The sequence below is a fragment of the Equus przewalskii genome, chromosome 8 (genome assembly GCF_037783145.1).
Source record: "Equus przewalskii isolate Varuska chromosome 8, EquPr2, whole genome shotgun sequence".
In the NCBI taxonomy this organism is placed as follows: Eukaryota; Metazoa; Chordata; class Mammalia; order Perissodactyla; family Equidae; genus Equus; species Equus przewalskii.
In genome coordinates, this window is record NC_091838.1 from 23,504,946 (window position 1) to 23,527,751 (window position 22,806).

At 48.2% G+C, this 22,806-nt stretch overlaps 2 long non-coding RNA genes across 2 annotated transcripts; one reads left to right on the top strand and one right to left on the bottom strand.

Moving 5' to 3' along the window:
- Positions 1–9,157: 9,157 nt before the first annotated feature.
- Positions 9,158–15,841, bottom strand: LOC103547571 (uncharacterized). Its single transcript, XR_011543025.1, has 5 exons — positions 15,731–15,841; positions 15,044–15,093; positions 14,453–14,553; positions 9,912–10,019; positions 9,158–9,599 (listed from the first exon to the last, which is right to left on the bottom strand). It is a non-coding gene; the product is annotated as an uncharacterized lncRNA (long non-coding RNA).
- On the top strand, positions 12,699–15,485 carry LOC139085042 (uncharacterized). The gene is made up of 3 exons (XR_011543026.1): positions 12,699–12,830; positions 13,526–13,627; positions 13,993–15,485. It is a non-coding gene; the product is annotated as an uncharacterized lncRNA (long non-coding RNA).
- Positions 15,842–22,806: the final 6,965 nt, after the last annotated feature.

Consider the following 22,806-nt stretch of genomic DNA (forward strand, 5'->3'; position numbering starts at 1 on the left):
ACTTTAAAAACAAAACACACTAGCCCTGTCGCACATCAAACAATACTGTATCCTTCCTCAAAGCTGTAAATAAACATCTGTGCATCCGAATTTTCACTGCAACTGGGAAACAGTTGACTTATGAAGTCACTACTTGACCTTCAGGGGACATTCAAGTAATCTGAAATGTTTATTCACACCAGATCCCAAATATCTGGATTGTAGAATGTTGTGCCGCTCCTGATAAATGCGTGCTGACGTGTGGTTCCTGCATCGCGGGAAGGGTTTCCCAGGTGGCTCTGAGGAGCTCTGTCCCCCGCAGTGAAGCCAAGGCGCCAGCTCATAGCCTTTCTGGATGTGGCGCCTGCCTCCTGTTGAAACAAGCAGCGCCCCATGGATTGCTTTCATGTCGTTTTTACAGAGAAAGGAATAAAGTACTCTGTTCAGAAGAATCAGGAAGGACTCTAGTACTCAACCCGTCTCAACTCTTGTTTGTGTGGGCGTTGTGGGTGGAGATGAGAAGGAAGATGAGACAGTGCGTGTCTCATCTGGGGATCTGGGGGCTGCGGAAGAGTCTGCACTGGTTTCAAGATTTATCAGAAAAACAAACAAAGGAAAGTATTCTCTGAAAATGTAGCAAAAGTCCCAACTCAGGATCAGAGGATGATCTCATTTAATACCTCTAGTCTCTTTCCGCCGGCCTGCGTAAACCTACGGACCTCGGCACCAAGTCCTGCCTGCCCAGTGTAGGCAGGGCGCGGGGCCTGGGGCCGGTCGGGCTGTGACGTCGGCAGTCCGCCCTCTCTCTCTCAGCTTCCTTTCTCCAAAACGAAAAGACTGAAATAGGTGGTTTCTGAGGGTAATATATGTGCAAGGTCTCCCTTCATTTTGTGTCTATAATTGTTTATGATAAAGGTGATACAACAATAACATTCAAATTTAATCACCTCTAATCCTACTATCCTAACATAAATTGCTTAGTTTTATATTTGAATGTTTTCAATCTTGCAGCATAAATGGTTTAAGGGAGCATAGCTGGCTCTGAAAAGTACTAAAATGTTTTAGCTGTTTTTTTAGGAAAAAAAATCTTGTTAATACATTTGATTTTCGTTCATGGTTAAGCCCTTATACTTTCTAAACTTCAAAGCCTTGTTCTATGTCATGACGTCACGATGACTCTTGGTGAGTGTTATGGGCTCACCTGTGACCCCCAAGTTCATATGCTTGAGTCCTAACTCCCAATACCTCGGACAGTGACTGTATTTGAGGTAGGGTCTTTAAAGGAGGTAATTAAGTCAAAATGAGGTCATTAGGCTGGAATCTAATATGACTGGTGTATTTATAAGAAGAGGAGATCAGGACCACAGACATGTGCAAACGGAAGACCAGGCGAGGACACAGAGAGAAAGTGGCCATCTACAAGCCAAGGAGAGAGGCCTCAGGAGAAACCAAGCTTGCTGACACCTTGATCTCAGCTTTCTAGGCCCCAGAACTGTGAGAAAATGAATTTCTGTTGTTGAAGCCCCCAGTCTGTGGTCACCTGTTATGGCAGCCCTAATACTGATCACTCTAAACAGTCGTTGACCACAAGGCCCTCCATAGCATAATACCCGGGAAAACACCTACACACACACACCCCCCCCCACACACACACGCACAAACTGTTTTAATGGCTATAGTCTATTAAATTGTAACATGAGTGTGTTTTGCAGCCATTTTCTTTTGATCCTGTAACAGAACAGGGTCTTGCACAGTAACCACATCCTCTCCCTCAGCTGCTTCTCCCTTCCTGCCAGCCCGCTGCACTCACACAGACACTCTGAGAGGGAGCCCAGGACCAAGGGTTAAGGGAATACCTCCCTCCAACCTGGCCGGCCGTGGGAATCCTGACAAGGTTTGGTTAAGAGTCTATCCACTTTTCCAAAACGGAGACGAGAAGCATCCGCTCACACAGCCCACATGCCTGCAGGATCTCAGAGTGGCTGGAAGCGGGAAGGGATCAGACCCCTGATGGCTCATTTCTACACTCTAAGCTGGCAAACACTCCAGCGCCCTGCCAGCAGCAGCTAGAGCAGCCCCACTCACCTGCCCCACTGAGGGGGCTGGCTTCCCGGCAGCACCCTTGCTTGCTTTCGGATTTAAAGCACCAGCTTCCCCTGTCCACTGGGTGTAGGGGGTGGCAGCTGCACAGAGACTCGTTTATGTTGTGACCAAGACAGCTTTAAAAAAACAGCAACAAAGAGAACAGAGAGTCTGAGGCTGTTGTACTTGAGGGGAGCAGGCCACTAGGCCCCTCAGTTTTGAGTCAGTATAACCAGGAACCACCAAGAGTTGACAAGAGTTAAACAATCCACCTTTTCCTCACTCCCTGCAGCGTTCTAGAGAGAGAGCAGAGGCTGAAAGACACACGGTCATCTCTGGACCAAAGTGCCTGCAAGGGACACTGAAAACAGCTGCAGCCCAGCACCCAGGATGACCTTAAAGGGGTGGGAAATGTGAAGAAGCATTAGACAAAGGGCGTTCTGAAAAGCGCCCACTATGTGCAGAAGAGGAAGGGGTCTGAACATCCCCGAGGATTTCTGGTCTACCAAACAACCAGGAAGAGTGTGTAGAACAAGGGCTGAAAGGCCCAGCAAAGTTAATGAATATCAACAACTCACTGCTGCGGTTACAACCTAGTTTCAGCTTCTGCCTCAGCCAGACAGTTCCTCCTCTTTCTCATGGGGAACTCTCCCACGACCACTGTTACCTCCTCTCATTAAAGATCAGCCTCTGCATTATCACTTCCTTTGCATTGTCATTGAGGCCACAAAAATCTAAGGGAGAGAGTGACACCCACACAGCCCTCCCCATTGGTGCTTCCTCCAGCCTCCCCAGTGACATCACTTTTTGCAGGGACTAGCAGTTAGGGAGGGACGAGCCGGGCTTCCCGCAGAGGCACACCTCCAGGCCAGGGCTGACCTAAGGAAGCAGATGAAAGGGAAAACAGTCTCTGAAGCCATCAGAGGCCTCTAACCGTGAACTTATTCTGAGTAGAATTTACCGACTGCAGTTGTTGAAGAAGGCGTTGACAAGACGAAGGCATACCACTATCTATTACAAACTGTCTATTATAAAAGCTCCATGAAGGCAAGACCACATCTGTTTTGTTCACTGATGTATTCCCGGCACCTAGCACACAGTGGCGGCTCATACAGATCTGCTGAATGAATGAATGAATAAGGCAACTGAAGTCCCAAGGTTGAATCCAGCAAGACAAGCTATTAAAAGGCAGAACTAGTACTGAACTCAAATCTGAAACCAAATCCTGCCCCAGCACCATGTGACCCCCTTCCTGGCAGAAGTGCAGAAAAGGCCACATCAACCGGCAACATGGGAGACCGAACAAAATTAGGTGCAACAGGACCCAGAGGGAAACAAACCCGTGCTGTTTGCATTTTCTTTGAGAAAGGCTGGACGACCAAAGGCGAGCTGATGGACCCCTGAGAAAACAGGAAAGTGACAGCTGATTCCATGCTGGTGAAAGAAGAAAAACAGAGACGATGAGACAACCTGAAAAGAGGAACAGAGCTCCAGAACGGAGGAGCCGACTCCATCCCCAGGGCTTGCTTTAGCAGTAGATGGAGAAAGAAAAAATTCATACAGCTTCCTGGAGAGTCGGGAAAAGAGAAAAGAGAAAGAACAACCAACATGTACAAGTGTGAACTTTTTAACAGCCTAAGAAAGCTCTGAGGGTTGGTTTAGGGGCAGGACTGCAAGGGGTTGGGTGAGAAAGTGGTGGTAGGGGAGGAGGGATCCTCAACAGAGTGGGGGAGTGGCCTGAAGGAGGGTTGAGGAGCCTGGGTAGAAGCTCCACACTAAAGACTGAGTGGAATATAAGAGGAAATCAGTGCCTCTCTGAAGAAAAGCAAACTTGCACAGCCAGACTGAACAGGACCCACCACTGAAGGGAGGTTAAGCTGGGCTTCCATGATGGTCATTCCCAGAAGCTATAGGCTGGAATCTCCCCTTTTCCAACACAAGTAGTTATAAGAAGGGGCAGGTAGCCCATAGCCACTTCCCTTGGGGTATGAGCCCAGGATCCTTAGAGAAGGATGCAACTGATTGAAAATATCACTGTGGGCTTGTGTGGTTATGGGTACCACCCCACGCCCTGAGGCTCAAAGTTTTGTCCTGGGGGAAGATACTTTGTTAAGGAAACACTTGAGAGCAAAGGATGGTCATGGGAGTACAAGATGACCAGATAATGACCCAAAGTTGAGAGTGGGGATCAGGTGGTGCCCTAGGCCAGGACAGCCTGCTGGAAAATCCAGCAGCGTTCCAGGAATCTGACAGGCTCCTCTGGTGAGGAACTCCTGAAGGGTGGTCTCAGAACCAAGATGCAGGTGTGGTTTTTACAGAGAATGGCTCTGGACTTGGCACCAGGGTGAAAGGACCAGAAGGGAGGCTGAACTTCTTGGAAACATATGAAGGCTTTTCCAGTAACTCTCACAGCGTTTAGTCCTCTTGGCTTAACTAACTACTGAATTAAAAATCATCCATATGGGTGAAATGGCATGATGTTGGGATTTGCCTTAAAAGTCTCCAGCAAACCAAATAGTTGGAGGAGGGGATAAAAGAAACACTGTGGGTAAAACGCTACACATATTGAAGCTGGGTGAGGGTCACAAAGGGATTTATTATGCGAGTGGATCTCATAGTGCCCTTTCCAGACCAGGAACAGCAGTATGTGGGAACTCTACCAAGTTGCAAATTCTCAGGTTGGAGCAGGAGACCCCAGATTCACTAAATAAACTCTGGGGTGGGGCCCGGCAATCTGCGTCTGAATAAGCCCCCAAGAGGATTCTGCTCCGTGTTTCCGATGCTTGCTCAAATTTAGGAGCCACTCCATGATAGCATTTTCTCTCCTTGAGTGTTTGTGCGACTATTTCCACAATAAAGGGTTTTAAAAACCATCCCTATGGGCATTTTTGTTGTTGAGTTGTTTATTTCTTACATCACTTGTCTTCAATTGCTATTTAACTATTGTTTGATCTTTTCCTGGAGCCAGAACAAAAAGCCAGGAAGCAGATGCGACTAGGACTCTCTCCCTCCGCTGTTTCAAACGTAAACTTCCTGTAAGAGTTGCCCTGCCAGCCGGCATACAGGCCACTCATACCTGAAGAAGTGTGTCCGCAAAGTGGCCCCGGGGTAGACCCCGGGCGAGGCGCAGGCCGCTTTTCGGAGAGGCCTTCCCGGGGTCCCCACCGGGGGCCTCGGCGCAGAGCCCGGGCCCTGACCTCACTGCCACGCATGCATCCTGTGGGGGTCACCCAGGCTCGCGAGAAACGTGCCCCCCGGTTTAACTTTCAAAACTGCAGCTCGAAATCCTGGGTCCCCTGATCCAGAGGCCGGGTCCGGGGCGGCCCCTCCAGCCCCTCCGTCTCCTCCCCACGCTCCTGCCCGTGGGGGCGCGTGCGAGGCTCGGGGCGCCCAGCGGCCGCGGGAGGGGAAGAGTTAAGAAACAGGGGCCACTTCCCCTCCCCCGCGTGTGTTGTAAAACAATCCCTTTGTTTCCTCTTTAAGACGTTAGCCTCAGGGGCCATTATAGGAAAGAAAGGTAGCCCGGCTCTTTTATCTGCAAGAGTCCATTAAGTGTGGCCTCCGTGCAGCGGGGAGCTCGTTTAGGGCTGCTTCACTAGGGGACCCTGGGGGACCCCTCCCGCGTGAGGACCCTGGCGCACCCGTACCCTATCTACCTCCCCCTCGGGAACGGAAATCTGGAGGAGTGCAGAATATGACGCCCCCGAACCAAACCGGAGTTAAAATAGCAGCGCCCCAGAGCTCTGCCGCTTTGGGGGTGCCCTCCAGAGCCGCCGCTTCACACCTCCCTGCCCTTGCGGCCGCGTCTTCCTGCGCGCCCCAGGCGGGAGGCGTCGACTTCCGACGGCGGCCAGATGGGAACCGCCCCTCCCCTTCGCTTTCCTCGCCTCCCCCTGCAAGGGAGCCCGCACGTCCCCGCCGGGGCCAGGCCGAGCACGGGCGCGCGGCCACGCGGGAGGATGTGCACATGTGTCCGCCGGTCTGCGTGTCTGTCTGTCGGAGGGAGCGCGTGCGCCGCAGCCTGAGGCGCCCAGACGGCAGACGCTCGCTCCCGCGCGCGTTTGACTGCGGCGCTGCGGGCCCGCGCGCGGTTTCCACTGGGGGTCTAGAAGAGGGCCCTTTACCTTGCTTAGGAAGGCGTGATGCAAAATGCCGCCTGGCAAGCCCTGCAGAAGTCACCGGCGGTTTCATGTGGCTCATCACAGAGTAGTCTAAGACCGATTAATTACTGATATCTTCCCCCAAGAACCAGTTGCCCCAAATGCCCACTTCGCCTGTGCGCTCGTTACCCGGTCTCCCAGTCAAAAGAACAAGGGGAGAAAGGCCACAGGCGCAAGGCACGAGCAACCAGAGAGGGCAGCTTTCAATTCTTGGTCTTGGGGACAGAGGCAGGGGAGGGGAGGCGGTGGGAGCTGGTGAGACCGGCCAGTGTGGTACTTTCATGGAACTTAGGGGGAGGGATAGTCCCTTTTTCGAATTGCCAACAATTAAAATTGTTAAGAGGAGCGAAGGTGGCAGAGAAAGCAACAAAACAAAAACTCTTTCTTTAAATTCTCTGCTGTATCCCGGCCAAAGACAAAATATCAAGGCCGCGTGTCTCCTGCTTGAAATCTCTGTGGAATGACCTTCTTTGGATCTTCTACTGCTCTTTCCCCATGAATATAAATATTGTCTCCACTTGCCATATGTTCCCCACGCACTTCCACAGACCCCACGCCTCTGCCCTGCTGGGCTCCTTGCAAAAGGAAAGTCTGCCCTGCTCTCAACGGGGAGGGCAGAGGGAGGAGGGAGCCGGGTTGTTTAAGGGACAATGTCACTTTCCTCTTCGTCAAGATTCTTTGTCAATTGCTGGGGAAATAATTGACCTCAAGCTACTTCAGTCACAACCAATAGAAAAATGGAATGGTGATGTGTCCAGCTGTTAAGGGGAGGCAGGCTGGAAAACAAAGGTGGCGGGGAAATACAACTGACATGAAAAATATGTAAGCTTCTTGTTGAAATTCCTGGAAGATAGGGCAATTTCACTTAAAAACAAAACAACAGCAGCAAAACCCCCTAGCATTCTGTTCATTTGCCATATCTTAAAGTTTGCAGTCCTTAATTTATGCCTCTGGATAGCTAAAAAGGAGAATTCCAGCCCAGAAGCCCTTTAATCCAGCTGTAGTCTTTTCGGTTCTCTGACCCCTTCCTTAACTAGCACAATGGTACTTTTTTTCAACATCCTCCACTCACTCAGCAGAGGCCAGAACGATTCAGTTCTGTCTGGTTCAGGGGCCCAGGGAATGATTTGAGAGTTCAGTGAGTATTGTTTGCAGCGTTTTGTTTGTAAGCGGTGGGAGGACGAGGCAGGAGGGAAAGCAGGGCGTGAGCAGGAGTGAGAAGGGTCACAGAGAGACAGCCAGAAAGAAATTCAGCAATTGCTTTCCCTTGGTTCCCTGGGAGAGAGCATGGTTAAGAGTGGTTTGTTAAAACTAATCTCATGTTTCAGACCACAAGATGTCCCATTTATGAAGCTGAGCCTGTTCTAGGGTGGACCAATCAGAAAAAAATCAATAAGGACATTTGATGCCACCAATGTGGTAACGAGCAAGAACAGTATCAAGCAGCAAGTCGACAGGGCCTCAAACATGAGCTCTTAGCCAGAATTGTGTGGTTGGTCTTCCAAAGAGGAGAAGGGAAGACTTTGGAGGGAAACAATCCAGATGCTACAAAAGCAGCGCGAGACCTTTGGTGGTACAAATTTTCTCCCCGAACGTACAGCTAAACCTGCATGGCGGATGTGCCACCCTACAGAAGAACTAAGGTCCCTGCCTTCTCCAGGCTTAGCATTGAAACACGAAGGGTGAGGTGTAACATCAACATGGTGCCAACTCCTGTCCCTGGGGTGGAAGAGGTCACCAGAGCCCACATAGGAATTTCTCAGCAGCTTACATCTTCTCCATGGAGCTGCAGGAAGGGGTGGGTGGGTGTGTGTTTGAGTCATCTCGAAAAGAAAGCCGGTCAGGGCACAGAAAGTGCATCATGGTGGAGCTGAGACTGGCGAAGCTCAGAGCAGTTGCTCAGACGTTTAGTGTCCCGGTAGAAATTTCCCCAATAGCATGATGCATTTTTCTCAAACAGAATTTTTGAAATTTGTGTGTCTTCTCTGAGCTGACCTCAGGTAAACAGGTTCATGGGCATATTTTTGAATCTCTCCAATTTTTCACAGGTACCTTCCGGGATCTTCTCCAAGGTTCATTCAAGTCATAGCACAATCAGCAACTACACTCTGCTTCTCTCAGAATTACTCACTCAGACCAGCGGGTGGTATTAATTGAAAAAAAAAAAAAAAAAAGCCTGCGGAAGGAATTTTCTAGTTTCCATCATTGTTTGAAGCTGCTGACTCCTATTCCATTTGAAGCTAGAGAGACTTTTCTCATGTACCATCCTTGAAAAAAGCTGGATCTGGACTAGTTTTGTTCTAGCTGGATCCGGAACTTTCATTCTAGAATTCAACCATTGTTCAACATGAAATATTCTAATTGTGCCTATTAAGGCTCCTCCCCCCAAGTTCACCTAATGGTTCAAAGATGAAGCCTTTAAGTTGGCTGTCTAGTCTTGGTAATGGATTTGCATTGAACTCTTCATGTTCGCTTTCATTCTCCCTGGTGACCCCTGCCCTTCATTTGCAAGGTGGGAGACCAAGATTGGGGTGAAATGGGTGGCTGTGGTAGTTAGTAAGGCTAATTGGCTCATGTGAGGATGAAACTTACGGCTTGGCCTCATTGGCCCTGCATTAAATCTAATGTATCAAAGAGCCTTGAATGCACACAGCTCTTGCCTGGAATATGTTTGTAATTTGGTAGAATTAAATACGGTTCTAACTGAACTCTGCCCCATTGCGAGACGTTCTGGACAAAACAGAGGAAATTAAAGGAAGATGCCGATCAATATTCTAGATTTATGAAAATTAAATGCTTTTAAAGTATATGTTTTTCATTCTGCAAATAATTTATGTTGAAACATCTTAAAACACTGCGATTTATTGTGTGTAAATTATGGTTATATTTATGTAAAAACAAAAAAAATGCCTAGGAAAAAATGAAAAAAAATAAATCAAGTAGCTTACGTGTTTTTATTTAGATGGCAGAATTATGGGTAGACAATTTTTCCTCATCTCAATTTTCCAAAAATGTTATTGAATGGTTACAACTACATTTTAATGGAGTAAAATATATGATCGTTCTGTAAACATTTGTTAATAGTCATGCAGAGGAATCACTATAAAAAAGTGACAAGCAGAATTCCTGTTTTCTGGGAAAGGAGTGACTTGAACAAGCATAAAGGAGAAGGAAAGGGAGGGAAGGAACGGTCGCTGAGTGCCTCCTGCCATTTACCAAGCATTTCACCGTGCTCTCTCATTTCATTCTCTCTCCTGAGGAAGTAGAGAGTATCGCTGATTTTACAGAGTAAGAAACTGAAGCTCTGAGAGTGAACGCCCCACGATCGTCCTGGGAAAGGGGTATTCAGGCTCATTTGTCTGTCCATGCTCTTTCCTCCTGCCACACGGAAGAGACAGTAGCAGCGCAATTAACATTTAACAGGTTAGACAAGAAAATAAAGAACGTATCAATATTCTGTCTGACCAACAGCTCTATACTCAACACTACAACTGGCCTGACCACTCCCCTCACACAAAATTGCCTCCACACACACACACACACACACGTACATACATGCACGCACACATACACATGCATACATATACAAACATGTACATACATGCATGCATACATATATATACATTCACACATACACATTGCTCTCACTGCTTGGACCAAGGATGATCACCTGACCCAAAGCTGGCATACCATTAACTTCTTAGTGCCAATCAGATCCACTCTTCTCAAGAATTTGAATAAAGAGATATACACATTGTGATGAAGTCCATAATAAGCTTTTCAACTCAGATGTTAGGTCTGTTGGGGGACAAAAGCAGGAGTCAGCTCTGTAGAGAGCAAAGATATGGAGGATGGAGGCCTCAGGGATGAGCAGAGAAGACTGCTCTACCCAGAGGGGAGTGAAGCAGAAATGAAGGAATGAGTAGTCACATTGCCCTGTATAGTCCAGAAAAGCTGTTCCCGTCCTCACAGCTCTCCTGTGAGCAACAGGCCCCATGAAGCTCTGTATCCCACCAATTCCACATTTTATTTGAGCTAGTTTGAGTGAGTTTCTTTCCTGACAACCTAAAGATCTCAGACTGCAGCAGAAATAAACACACAATTTATCTGAATGATTTTCTCAAGTCTCTCCTAGCCATGCCACTGATAACCAGGATTCCCAAGCTCATCCATTTGGATGTCTCTCAGGAGCCTCAAACACAACAGCCACAAATGCAAACCGCCCCCCTCCCCTCCACACTTCCCCAAGTGTTCCCAAACTCAGCAGATGTCACTCATATCCTCCCAGTTGTTCAAGACTTGTTCGAGTCAAGAAACCTGGGACTTATCCTCAACCTTCCCCTCTCTTTTGCCTCCCATATCCAACCTATTACAAGTCCTCTCAAATATTCCTTTAATCCATCCATTTCTCTGCCCCTCCACTGTCCCAGTCCAGGCTCCACCACCTCGCCTCTGGGATACGTCGCAACCTCCTACCTGGATTCCCTGCCTGTCTTGCTCCTCTCCAATACCCTTCTAATACTCAAGATTGATCGTTACACACACACACACTCACACACACACACACACACACACACACCCCCAGCATTTAAAACCCTCCCATGGCTTTCCTTTGCCTTTTAGGGTAAAATCAAAACTTACGTGCACTGTCTATAATGCCCTGTTCGTTGTACCCTCTCCAGTCTCATCTCTCAGCATCCTGCCCACGCTCTGCCCAGGCTGAACCTCTTTCAGTTCCTCAAAAATGCCGTGCTTCTCTGACTGAAGGACTTTTGTGTACCCTGTTGCCCTCCGTGTGGAACTCTTCCTCTACCTGGCTATCTCCTCCTCTCTTCCTTTGTCTAGATTCCATGTCCTCCACAAAGCTTCATCTGACTCCAAGCTTAAGGTTAAGTGTCCCTAATATGAGGTCCTGTGACCTTCTGGACCTGCCCACCCATAGCATGTGCCGACCTTCATGGTCATTACTTGTTTGTATCCTCTGTCTTCTCTGCTTGACTGTAAACTCCATGCAGGCGTGTCGCCCATGCGGAGCCTACAGGGCATGCTTGGGAAGTACTGGAGGAATGAATGCACGTGCTCAGAACAACACTGAGATGTTCTAGCGAACCAGCTCTTCTACTCCTTTTTCTTATAGCTTACACTCTTTTAGAATCTGGTACAAGACCCTAAAAGGGAAGGTGGGAAATGAGGCCAGAGAACAACATTAATAATAATATTTACTGTTACCATTATTAGCACACCTGAAATTTTCCCTCCCTTTTTGCACAAGACCAGTAGCTTATAGTCTCACTACTCTGATTACATTTTAGCTCTCCTTGCCTTTAGGGTGAGTCCTTCCCCAGGAACCTCTTGGGTCTTCATACAAATCAATCTTACAGAACTTTCCAGAAGTCCCTCCTCCTAACATCAAACTTAAGGTGGACATAAGCCAAAGTGTCTCTACTAGACACGTGCAGGAGCATATCACTGAGATGAGGAAACCAAGTTCTTGCACAGAGATGACTAATAGAAGAGACCAGACTGTTCTCCCTCTCCCACAGGCTGCCTATGGGGGCCAATCAGTCTATCACAGCCCAGATGAGAGGAGAACTTGGACTTGGGGGGCAGGTTAGGTAGCGATGAGGACGTAACAGGCACAAAATGCTCAGGAACTAGACATGCATGATGGTCTTAGAAAGGAAATAAGAGGTTCTAAGAGGGAGACGCTGTGAATGAAGATGCTTTGGACCCAGAGTCTCAGAAGATGGAGAAAGTGGCTGGGAGGAAGGGTATTCAGGGGAAGATGGAACCAGCGTGTCTTCCAGAATGGAGTCACACATTTGGATGTTGGAAGATGATTTCTGATTTAGAGGGAAAATAGTAATTTGGTTTTTAGACAGATTGGGTTTGTGATGGCATGAGAAGTCCAAGTGGAACTTAGAGTCGCAAGAAGTCAGCCGCAGAGAGGTGAGGGCTGCGGTGACAATCTGGAGGTGATCCATGTTGAGTCAATAGTTCCAGACGGAGGAGGGAGATGCTACAATGCGAGCCAAATACAGTGCCAACAGAAACTCCCCCAGTTAAACCAAGAAGACCAGAGAAGACCGAGAGAAGCACTTCAAGGAGAGAGAGAAGGCAGAAATCAGAGGTAATCAAGAACATCGTGTGAGGTTACAAAGCCAAGGGAGGAGGGAGTTTAAGAAGGAGACGGTTTGCAGTATTTGATGCTGATCATGTTATCTGAGCCCCTACCACGCGCTAGGTGTGTTTCGAGGAACTCTTCATCAGTGATCTCAGTTAATTCTCGCAGCAACTCTATGAGAGGGGTGCTATTATTATCCTCATTTTACAAATGAGCTGAGACTCTGCGAAATCGTACAACTTATCAAGGCCGTATGGCCAGTAAAAGGCAGAGCTGGTATTCAAACCGTTGTCCTGGAACCCAGAGCTGGATCTTGTGAGATGAAGAGAATGTGGAACAGGGGATGTCTCAGTGTTCCGTGACCCTGGGTAGCTTAACAAAACAAAATGGAGGTCTCTATTCTGGATGAGAATTGAAGTTGAAAGAGATGGGAAGCCTGGATACCCTTCTGATTAGGAGGCAAGGAGAGGCAGAGAGTCAGAGAGGTGAGAGAAGGAGCCCCAGGCCTTGCAACTCCATTCCTGCTTCTGTTCGGCTGCTGCCTCTGCCTGGGCCTGAGTAAGGGAGGCGTCCCTGGAGCTTCTCCCCTGCCGGACTGGAAACAAAGCCCCAGGGTTGCTATTCTGGATGCTTTCCAACAGCCAAGGAGCCAGGGAGAGCTGACAGTGCAGAGATGGAGACCAGCTCACCACTTCCCAGAGCCCCTCTGGCAAAACTCCGTGCAGCCCAGGCAGGAGGCAGAGGCCCTGAGAGGAGTGGAGCGCAGGCAGCCCAGCCGATTTAGAGACCCCGCGGGGGTGGGGGGGTCGGGGGGGGGGGCTCACCTGAGGCCAACAGCTGCAGGGGAGGGAGGTGACCATAAAAAATAGTATGCCAGAAAAAGTCAATTGTAGGAGCGCAGGAGTTTGCTTACAGGTGAAAAGAGTACTCCTTCCCAAGCTTAGAGACCTGGGAATAAAGTCAGAGGAGTCCTCCCACCCCCCACCTCCATGTCCCTAGTTCTTTTTTTTTTTTTTTAAGATTGGCATCTGAGCTATCATCTGTTGCCAATCTTTTTTTCTCCTTCTTCTGTCCCAATCCCCCCAGTACACAGTTGCATATTCTAGTTGTAGGTCTAGTTATTTGCTTCTTGTTGCATCATTTAATATTCCTTCATTTCTTTCTCACCCTCATATTCTAGTCAAGAACTGGAAAACCCTTGCCCATCAAAACTCAAGATCTGGGGAAGAGAAAAGCAGGAAAGGGAGGAGAGAGAGGGGCTGCCTTCCCAGGGCGCTCACAGGTGACTTCACGCTTTTATGGGGCAGAAGAACCAAATTTGCCAACTCCCGTCCTGGATGCTGGGACAGACCAGAGAGAGGGAGAGAGAGGGATGCCCCAGGCCTTCTGAAGAAATCTGAAGCAGATCTGGGTGACTGGAGGTCAGGCCCCAGGAGAAAGGAAGGCCACACCCAGGTCGGCGGGGATTGCTTCTGGCAGGCACCTAGGGGAAATGTTGGTCTTGCTATATAACCCATGTAACGATGTAACTATGTAACCTACGGAACTACCCAACCCAACCCCACCAGTTGTCCAACTCCACAAGACACACCTCTACCCCTTCCTCCCCCATCTTAGACATTGTTTTTTTTCTTTGCTCTACAATAGCTGTGTCTTCTGCTTTTAATCAATATTGCTGGCTTTCAAGTCAAGGCAAAGAAGATTGGCAGATAAAGGGGACAGCGTCTGACCCCTCGGCTGCTTTGCTGGTTTGCATGTGGAAGTGAATCAGGGCAGATGCTGTCTGCAGGCAAGCTGTAAGCTAGGACAGCACCCCCGGAGCTGTGGAGATTGCCAACTCTGGGAAGCACGGAAGAATCTGAAAGTGAAGGGACCCTGAGCCTCCTCTCCACCCTACTTCTCTCCAGCCTGTGGCACGGGCCTTCTTCCTGTCTCTGCAACTCAAGGGGCTCATCCCAGCTGCAGGCCTTCAGGAGTCTCTCTGGCCGCACTGCTTCTCCCTAGTGGCACCATAGCTGCCTCCCTTTGTTTCTAGATCTCAGCTCAACTATCAGCTCCTCAGAGAGGCCTTCTCTCTGTCCTGTTTTATTATTTTCAAAGCACTTACCCCCTATCCAAAAGTTATTTCAAGAATTACTTATTAGCTCAGATATAAGGTCCACCAGAGCCTGGCCTTGGGTGTCTTGCTCTCTTCAGCATCCTTGACACCTAGGAAAGCACCAGGCTTTTATTTAGTTTGCTCAGTAAAAGTATGTCAAATTGAATTCATTCGAATTGAAGCTTCAACCCACGAAAAATGACCGAATGTTAGAAAAAGATTTGTTTGTAAGTGATTAAAATTCAGTTACAAATAATTATTTTTGTCCTTCATCTTTCAAAATGATGGTCCATCCTCCCCCTCATCCTTAGCTTTGTTCCTTTCATCTCACCAGCTACTACATTTGGGATGTTGGGAACATCTGTAAACTCCCAATGGTTAAAGGGAACCTAGGACTTTCAAAAGACGGTCATAACTGAAGATTGTACAAAACACGCTGTAAAAGGAAAATCTCCAAAGGAGATAAAGGGCATCAGGAGTAGGGCGTCTCCTTTTTATGAACAGTTCCTAGGTGGTGCCCGGCCAGCTGCTCCTCCCCTGTGAAATAGGCCAGCGGGGAAACCTGCCCGCGGCCTCGGTTAACCCTTCCCTGGCTCTCACCTCGACAAGATGCTGGGAAAGATCAGAAGATTTCCAGCACTACTTGCTGACTGGAAGAAAACAGCAAAAGGGGGGGAAAAAAGACGGATTCCAACATTGCTCCCCACCCCCAAGCTTTCTTCTCCCAAAGAGCCTTCTGTTCAGAGAAATTAAAGGACTCTGATAGCAGATCACAAATTCAGGACAGAAAAGCTTCACTATGCGGCCAGAGACTGTATTGTGGGTAACCAGACGTTGGACACTTTTTTCGCTTATGAACTTTTGGAGACCATTCGAATAAAAGACTATTTGTTGCTAGGAACAAACACTCACCAGCAAAGAAGCCTTTAAGAGGAGGGGGAATTTTGCGTTTTGCATGTTTCTCTTGAAAAAGAGAGGGAGAGAGAAGAGACGGAGAAACAGACACATGCTGTACTTACTTCTCAGATAAAAGAACCTAGACTAATTTGTTTACTATTGCTGGGGATTCATGTTTACAAGTTCCTGTGCCATTGTGGTAAAAAGAAATGCTATTTTTAAAAAGTAAAAACCCACACGAGCCTCCTAGGTAGGGTTCTTCTTCCCCTTCCTGCCTCCCCACTTTCATTTTACAGATGGCCGCGAATATACAAGCCAAGTCAAAGCTCACGGGGTCCCTGGGGGCTGCTTTGCTTTCCCCACCCAGACTGCCTTCAGAAACAGCCATACCTGAACTTGGAAAGCAGTCTCTAGTCAACGTTCAGTGAACTTCTACTTGCCTCAAAAGTCACACCCTGGATTTGCTCCTTTTCAGAAAACCAAACTCCTGGCATACGTGCATACACGCCCTACATTTCCGTCCTCTGCCCCCTGCAGTCTTCGTTTTCCTTGTGTACATGGAACATTTCTGAAATCAAGCTACCAAGATAGTGAATAATGTCCTTTTAAAAGAGGGTGTGCCATAACTGGGTCACTAACTGTGTGACTAATCACGGTTGCCTGTAACCACAGCAACTGTGGCTTCAACCTGACTTGGTCATTTGTAAACCACAAAATGACCCAGCCATCTGCAGGAGCTACTGGCTCTGGAGCTCCAAGATCTTCCCAGGCCCATTCCCTTCTCAGCCCAGATGGAAGGGGAGCAGCCCTGGGCCTGGGGCCTCCGGCCGCTGGGAGCAATCGGAATGGATCTGACCACTTCCAACCTTTTTTCATTCAAGTCCTTAAGGGCTCCAGCCTCAGCAAGCATTTGCCACAGTTGCTCTCTGGTCTGAATTCCATTTAGCAACACTGAGTCCGAAAGAGAAAAAGAAGGGGCCTAGAATAAACTCCTTTTCAAGAAAAAAAAAGGGGGGGGGAAGTTAACAAGAAAGAAAACTTCCCCCAGCTTAGTGTGGGGTCCTTTGTTGTGTCTTTCCCTTATTTATTGCACTAAAACTTGATAAAAATCCATAAATCTTTCCCCAGTCACTACAGCAATGTAAGGAATCTTCGGGACAGGAGCATCCTTGGCCAACGGGAGTCTCCTGTATCCTAAGTTAGGAGCACCTGAGGTCTGCCGGGCAGCAAGCAATGCAGGCGGCTGCCGGCTGGGTCCGGATCAGGCGCTGCGTGGAGGGGCCATTAACCCCTTCCCTTCCCGCTATGCTAGTCATCATTTTTGCGGGCCTGCGAGGCTAAAAAAAAAATAACTTAGGACCAAGAGGTTTATTTATAAATGAGGAAAATGATTGGTCGTAGTGACCAAGGACGTTCTGTGCTCACTACCTGTCCGCACAAGGCCCCTACCCCAGCTCTCTGGAAATAGGGTTGTTTTTTTCTGCAGTTCGGCTAAAATTCGTCGAAGGTACACAGTGGACTAAGCAATCCATCTTTCAGGCCCGCCGCAGCACCTGTGTTCCCTTCGCCCCTCTCAGGCAATCCCTCAAGTAGAAACCCACCTTTTTTTTCTCTTATCACATTAATTCACTAAGGTAACTGCTACATTCTCGGGGAGGGGAAGTGAAGTTTGCTCCAAAAGGACGGATGGAAGCAACAAATGGGAAGGAAGCTGGGAACGCTTGTGAAATCCCAAACCGGATTGGTAAGAACAACATCATAAATTATGGATCCCCCGAGCCGCCTCCGGCCTGTCACTGCGTGGTCTGTCTCCATGGACTTGCCCGGCGCGGGCGACACGGTTGTCCGGGAGCGCGGGTCGCCGGGGCCTCGGATGACTCCGCCCGCCCTGGCCTCGGCCCTGGGACAGCCCCGAGTTCGGCACTGCGGGGCGCTCCAGCGGCGGGGCCCGCGCCCCCCCAGCCGGCCGAGCACAGCCTCGCCATTGTTTCCGGGGACCCCCGAGGAGCACCCAGCGCCGGGCTCGGCGCTCCGATCCGAGCGGGGCGGGGCCGGGGGACACCAGGGGCGCGCGGGAGAGATGCGGGTGGCACCCGCCACCCCCGGGCGCACAGGGTCTGCGGCCTTCGTGGGCGGAGTGTCGTGGCCCCCGAGCAGCGTGCGCCATCTGAGCGAGCGCGCGGGGGTACGGCGGGGCGTCGTCACACTCCGGACGCCCATCTGGACCGGCTTCCCTCCCGCGCCAGATGCGGGGAGGGAGAAGTCAAGGTTAAACTGGGCGGGGGGGCTGCGGCGGGCGCGCGGAGCCACGGCCCCCGCGCCCGCGCCCTGCACCCTGCGCCCCGCTCGGCCCCGCAGGCCACGGCAGCCCCACCTGGCCCTTTGTCTTTCCTCCGGAGCAGATGTGCTGTGACCCCCTGGTATTCTTCGTGCTGTCAAGCTTACAGGAGCCCCCACCCTGTTGAGAAACTGCAACTCTTGTCCCCCAACCCTCAGCAAGCCCATCTATTGTTTTGATTTTGTTTTGTTTTTTGGCAGCAAGTCAACCACTCATCATAAGGTGGGCAAACCCCCGGTTCACATTTAAATTTGTTTGTGTGCCAAATTGGCCTGCTGTTCCGCCCTTTTAGCTACTGTAACTGGCACCACAGAAACAATGAATTACGAGATTAAAGTTACCGAGAAAACGAGTCATCTTGCAGATGTTGTCTGCTGAAGGCGGCTCTATGGACGGATGTGTAAGGGTCTTTGTGTGTTTGTGTGTGTGTGTGTGTATGTGTGTGAAAAGCCAACAGCCTCACATTTGTTCTTTGGTAATTTGTCTTCAATATGCCTTTTTTTTTTTTTTTTAATGATGAAAGGTCAATTATGAGACAGAAATTTTAAGCAACCTTATCTGGCAAGCCGGTCCTCCCAGAAATGAATGGGAGAGTCGGGGTTTCTCATGGGGCAGAGAAAAGGGAACTCCAAATCGAGCTGAATTGTGTGTGAGTCAGGCCCTGGAGAAAATTGTGGGTAGAGGAAATGTGGGGGGTGGTTTCCTGGATTTCTGTTGCAGGAAGAAACCACCAGTGGGAGGGAGGGCAGTGAGGGGAAGGGGCGAGGGAGGGGCGGAGGGGGGAGAGAGGGCTGGGAGGGAGCGAGAAGGGCCTCCTTCAGGCGGAGGGGGAAGGGCGGGTGGCTCGGTAGGAAGGCCGGGCGGTCTTTGTTTTGTTTGTGTGGGCAGAGGCTGGGCCCCGCGAACGCGCCTAAGTGTGCGCAACACGGTCAGCTGCCCGGCGAGGGAACAGCTGGCACCTGTGCGCGAAGATGCAGCGTGCATTAGCAGCATCATTATTTAGCATTAGAGCATTACAAAGATAATTACCGCCCGTTAGAAGAGCAGAGGACGGACGCAATTGAAACCCTAGACCCCTTGGCTTATCAAACTCTAGATTAGAACTGTAATTTCCAGCAACGTTTGGAGAGCCACCTCTCCCAGAGCTGTGAGTCTGTGACTAGATTTCACAGCTGGAGCCAGTGTCCGGGGATCTTTTCCAAGTCTCATCCTAGCTCAAGGGTCAAATTAGGGTCATAGATAAAATGTCAAAGGTCATCACACTAAAGGTTTCTGATGACCAAAGCAGTTCTACGTGGAATACCGGACTATCCTTTTTCATCTGGAATTAAATGGGTCAAATAAAGGAGAGTAGGTACTTTGGTCTTCAAAAAGTAACAATAACCTTAACAGTTAATTGTTGAGCTCTTTTTATGTGTCAGACACTATGGAATTCTCTCCATCAATCTTCACAGCCTTAAAAGGAGGGCACTCTTACTACACCTTAAAAGGAGGGCAGTCTTATTACGACCATGTGACAGATGAGAAAAGAGGCTTAGAGAGGCCCAGGAGAGGGCACACAGTTACTCAGCATTTTGGAGCTCTGTCCTACAGCCTAAAGCTTAAGGAGACGTCATTAGGGGCTAAAAACCCATCAGAGAGCAAGGAGAATGGAGCACACACATTCTGATTTTCTGGAGCCAACAAAGACTCTTTCCCAAAGCTTGAAAGTTAGTACATAACGTTAGTTTTCCAAGCACGTTCTCTCCGTGATATCCTCATTTGGGTCAGAACTAGAGCTCACAGAAGTCAATGTTATGGTTTCTGGAAAATGAAGTATTTTCAAGAAGCACTTTCTTTTATACAGTGGTATACTGACTTAATTAGTGGAAAAGTTTTCACAGACTTGCTCATTAAAAAGTTTGCACTCAACACATGCAACTAACTATATGGACAATAATAAGGTAAATAGTTTAGGAATCAAAATTAACTTTACATTTGAGCCCCAGCTGGGCCGATAAACTCACTTCCCAACTCCTGAGCTAATTTTTTTTCTTTTTTGACATTTTTAGTGACAGAAATCAGAGAGTATTTACTTTCAGGTATACATGTTGAATTTATACCGTCAGATTATGATGCCAAACTGAAGCATTATTGTTATTAATATTGATAATAATTATTAATAACAATCCCTCACAGGAACTGGGCAACTGTTATGTGTCAAGTATTGCACCAAATGCTAAATATTTATTATCTCATTTAATCCTTACAAGGAAAGCTTGAGCTTCCACTCCTTCTTCCCCTGTCTCCCCTCCACACAAGCAGCCAAAGAGCTCTTTTGGAAATGTAAATGAGATCAAGTCTTGTTCTAAGTTAAATTCTTCCAGTGGCTTCTCAGGAAAACTCCAGCTGCTTCCCTTGACCTACAAACTAGTGCCACCTGGACCAACCTATTGCCTGTTTACTCCAGCAGGCCACATCACTGTCTTCCAATTCTGATTCAGGCCCTTCTACTGAAGATCAAAGACATTAGCACCTCAGGGCCTTTGCACACGCTTCTCCCTCTGCCTGGAATATGCAGCCTTTGCCTGGCTAATTTTTTTTTCATTCTTCAATTTAAATGTCTCCACCTCATGGAGACCTTCCTTCAAACCAATCTCATCACCCTAGCACTCTATTTTCCTTCATAGCACCCAACATATAAAATTACTTTTGCTCACTTGTTTGTTTCCCTCCCTGAGCCATGAGCCAGCAGGACAGGGACACACATTCAGCATTTGCTGCATCCTCAGTGCCCAGTGCTTCTGGGACAGGCAATAATATTTGTGAAATAAATAAACAGAAGCACGCTCAGAGGAGAATACTATGATTACCCTCACTTTATACATGAAGAAACTGAGATGAGGGGTGTTAAATAACTTGCCAAAAGTGATACAGCTGGACCTGGAATGGTCCAATGACTGTTTCGGATCGTTGGCATTGATTGAAACCAAAAACAGAAAAAGAAACACACATGATCATGAAGAAACCTTAAAATCAAACTGGAGGGTCTGGCCCAGTGGTGCAGTGGTTAAGTGTGCACGTTCCACTTCGGCGGCCTAGGATTCGAGGTTCGGATCCCAGGTGTGGACGTGGCACCACTTAGCAAGCCATGCTGTGGCAGGTGTCCCACATATAAAGTAGAGGAAGATGGGCACGGATGTTAGCTCAGGGCCAGTCTTCCTCAGCAAAAAGAGGATTGGTGGTAGATGTTAGCGCAGAGCTAATCTTCCTCAAAACAAAAAAAAATCAAATTGGAGTCTATAGAAAATGAACTCATCTTGTGAACAATTTAAATTTACATAAGGGCAATATTTCCAAATACATCAGAGATTTACACACCACCTTGCACATTTATTCTAGCCACACAGGTACACATTAAAATGTTGTGTGACTTCAGATGCAATGTTTCCTCCTATTTTGAATTTTGTGAAAGTGCAAAGTATTGGAGGATTTACCCTGTGTGTCTTCACATAGGACAGGCCAATGGGTATTCCATCGAGTCATTTCTGCTCTTACTCAAGGAAACCAGCAGAACGTGGTTTTGTTGCACAACAGTGGAGCCAAATGTAGCCACAAACACAGTGACCTATTCTTCTAGCTCTTCTAAATCTTCCAACAGCTTATAAGCAGCCCTCACCCAAGGGAGAGGCGAAATTCAAATAAAAGAGAAGGGATGTTTTCATCCTTAACTGCTGGAGTCCCTTCAAAACCAAGGATTCCCTGTTTCTGCAGACGGTAAGCGGACAGCCTTTCTGTAACAAGGAAAACGTCATTGGTCTTGTCTTTGTGTTGCTTTCACAGCTTTGATAAACCTGAGTGTCCTGTTGAGGAAATGTGGCAGGGCTTCCAGTAAAGGCCCCTAGGCTGACATGCAGCGGCTTCCCTTCAGAGAACTGAAGTCTTCTGTTTCCTTCCGGCAGGAACCAGAGGTGCTTGGGAGGAAAACACAGGAATTCGATTCACATAGAACCAAATACAAGAATCCCAGGGGAAGGGGGACATTTTCCTGAAATAGATGAGTTTCCCATGACTCTGTGTATGGTTTATAATTCACGTACCACGGCAGGCTGAACATTGTCATTTCCTGGCCCCTCCAGTGGTGGTTTTCCAGTGAGGAGAGCATTCTGACTAACCGATGCTCCTTTTTTTTACTTTGAGTCTTCATGCTTGTGAAAGAAGGCCGACCTCGACTGCAGGGGGAGGGGAGGAGAAGGTGGGCTGCAGAGAAACAACGCAGACTTGGTCTTGTTATCAATCATCTCTGGCGATTGTGAGAGTTTAGCCTGCCCACACAGACCGGCATTGGTGCGCATTTTCAGCACGTCCTCAGAGCATAAATGAGACACCAGCTACCTTTCTCTCTGATGGGTTTTTTAATATAAATATTCAGACCAAATTGAAATTTATAGGAGAAATTTGTAACATCCAAACTTGATGGTGAAAACAGGCAAGGGAGATTTATGTACTTTGTGTTTTTTAGCACACAATTATATATACTGGTTCACTCGCTCTTTCATATGTTGAAGCGTGTGTGTGTGTGTGTGTGTGTGTGTGTGTGTGTGTTGGGGGCTGGACTTTTTGAATCTTTAGACATCTATGTAACTTTTTTGTGTGTGTGTGGAAGATTGGCCCTGAGCTAACATCTGTTGCCAATCTTCCTCTTTTTGCTTGAGGAAGATTGTCGCTGAGCTAACATCTGTGCCCACCTTCCTCTACTTTATGTGGCATGCTGCCACAGCGTGGCTTGACGAGCAGTGCTCAAAGAGCAGTGCTAGGTCCGTACCTGGGATCCGAACCTGCAAACTCCAGGCTGCCAAAGTGAAGCGCAAACTTAACCACTACCCACCAGGCAGGTCCCAGAGATGTCTATGTAAGTTTTATTTGCTGTTATACTTAAATGAGTTGAAGTTCAGCAGAGGTAAGTAAATGAACCTTCAGTTTGCTCTGGTTTTATAGATACATCAATCATTTCTTCTCTTTTGTGTGGTTGCTGCAAAAATCGTCTGTACGTGGAGGCAACAACAGGGCCCCTTCAGCCCTTCAGGAAGGCCCCCTGTGACGTGTGGAAAGCCTTACTGTACTGGACAAGATCAGCTGTCTGTAGATG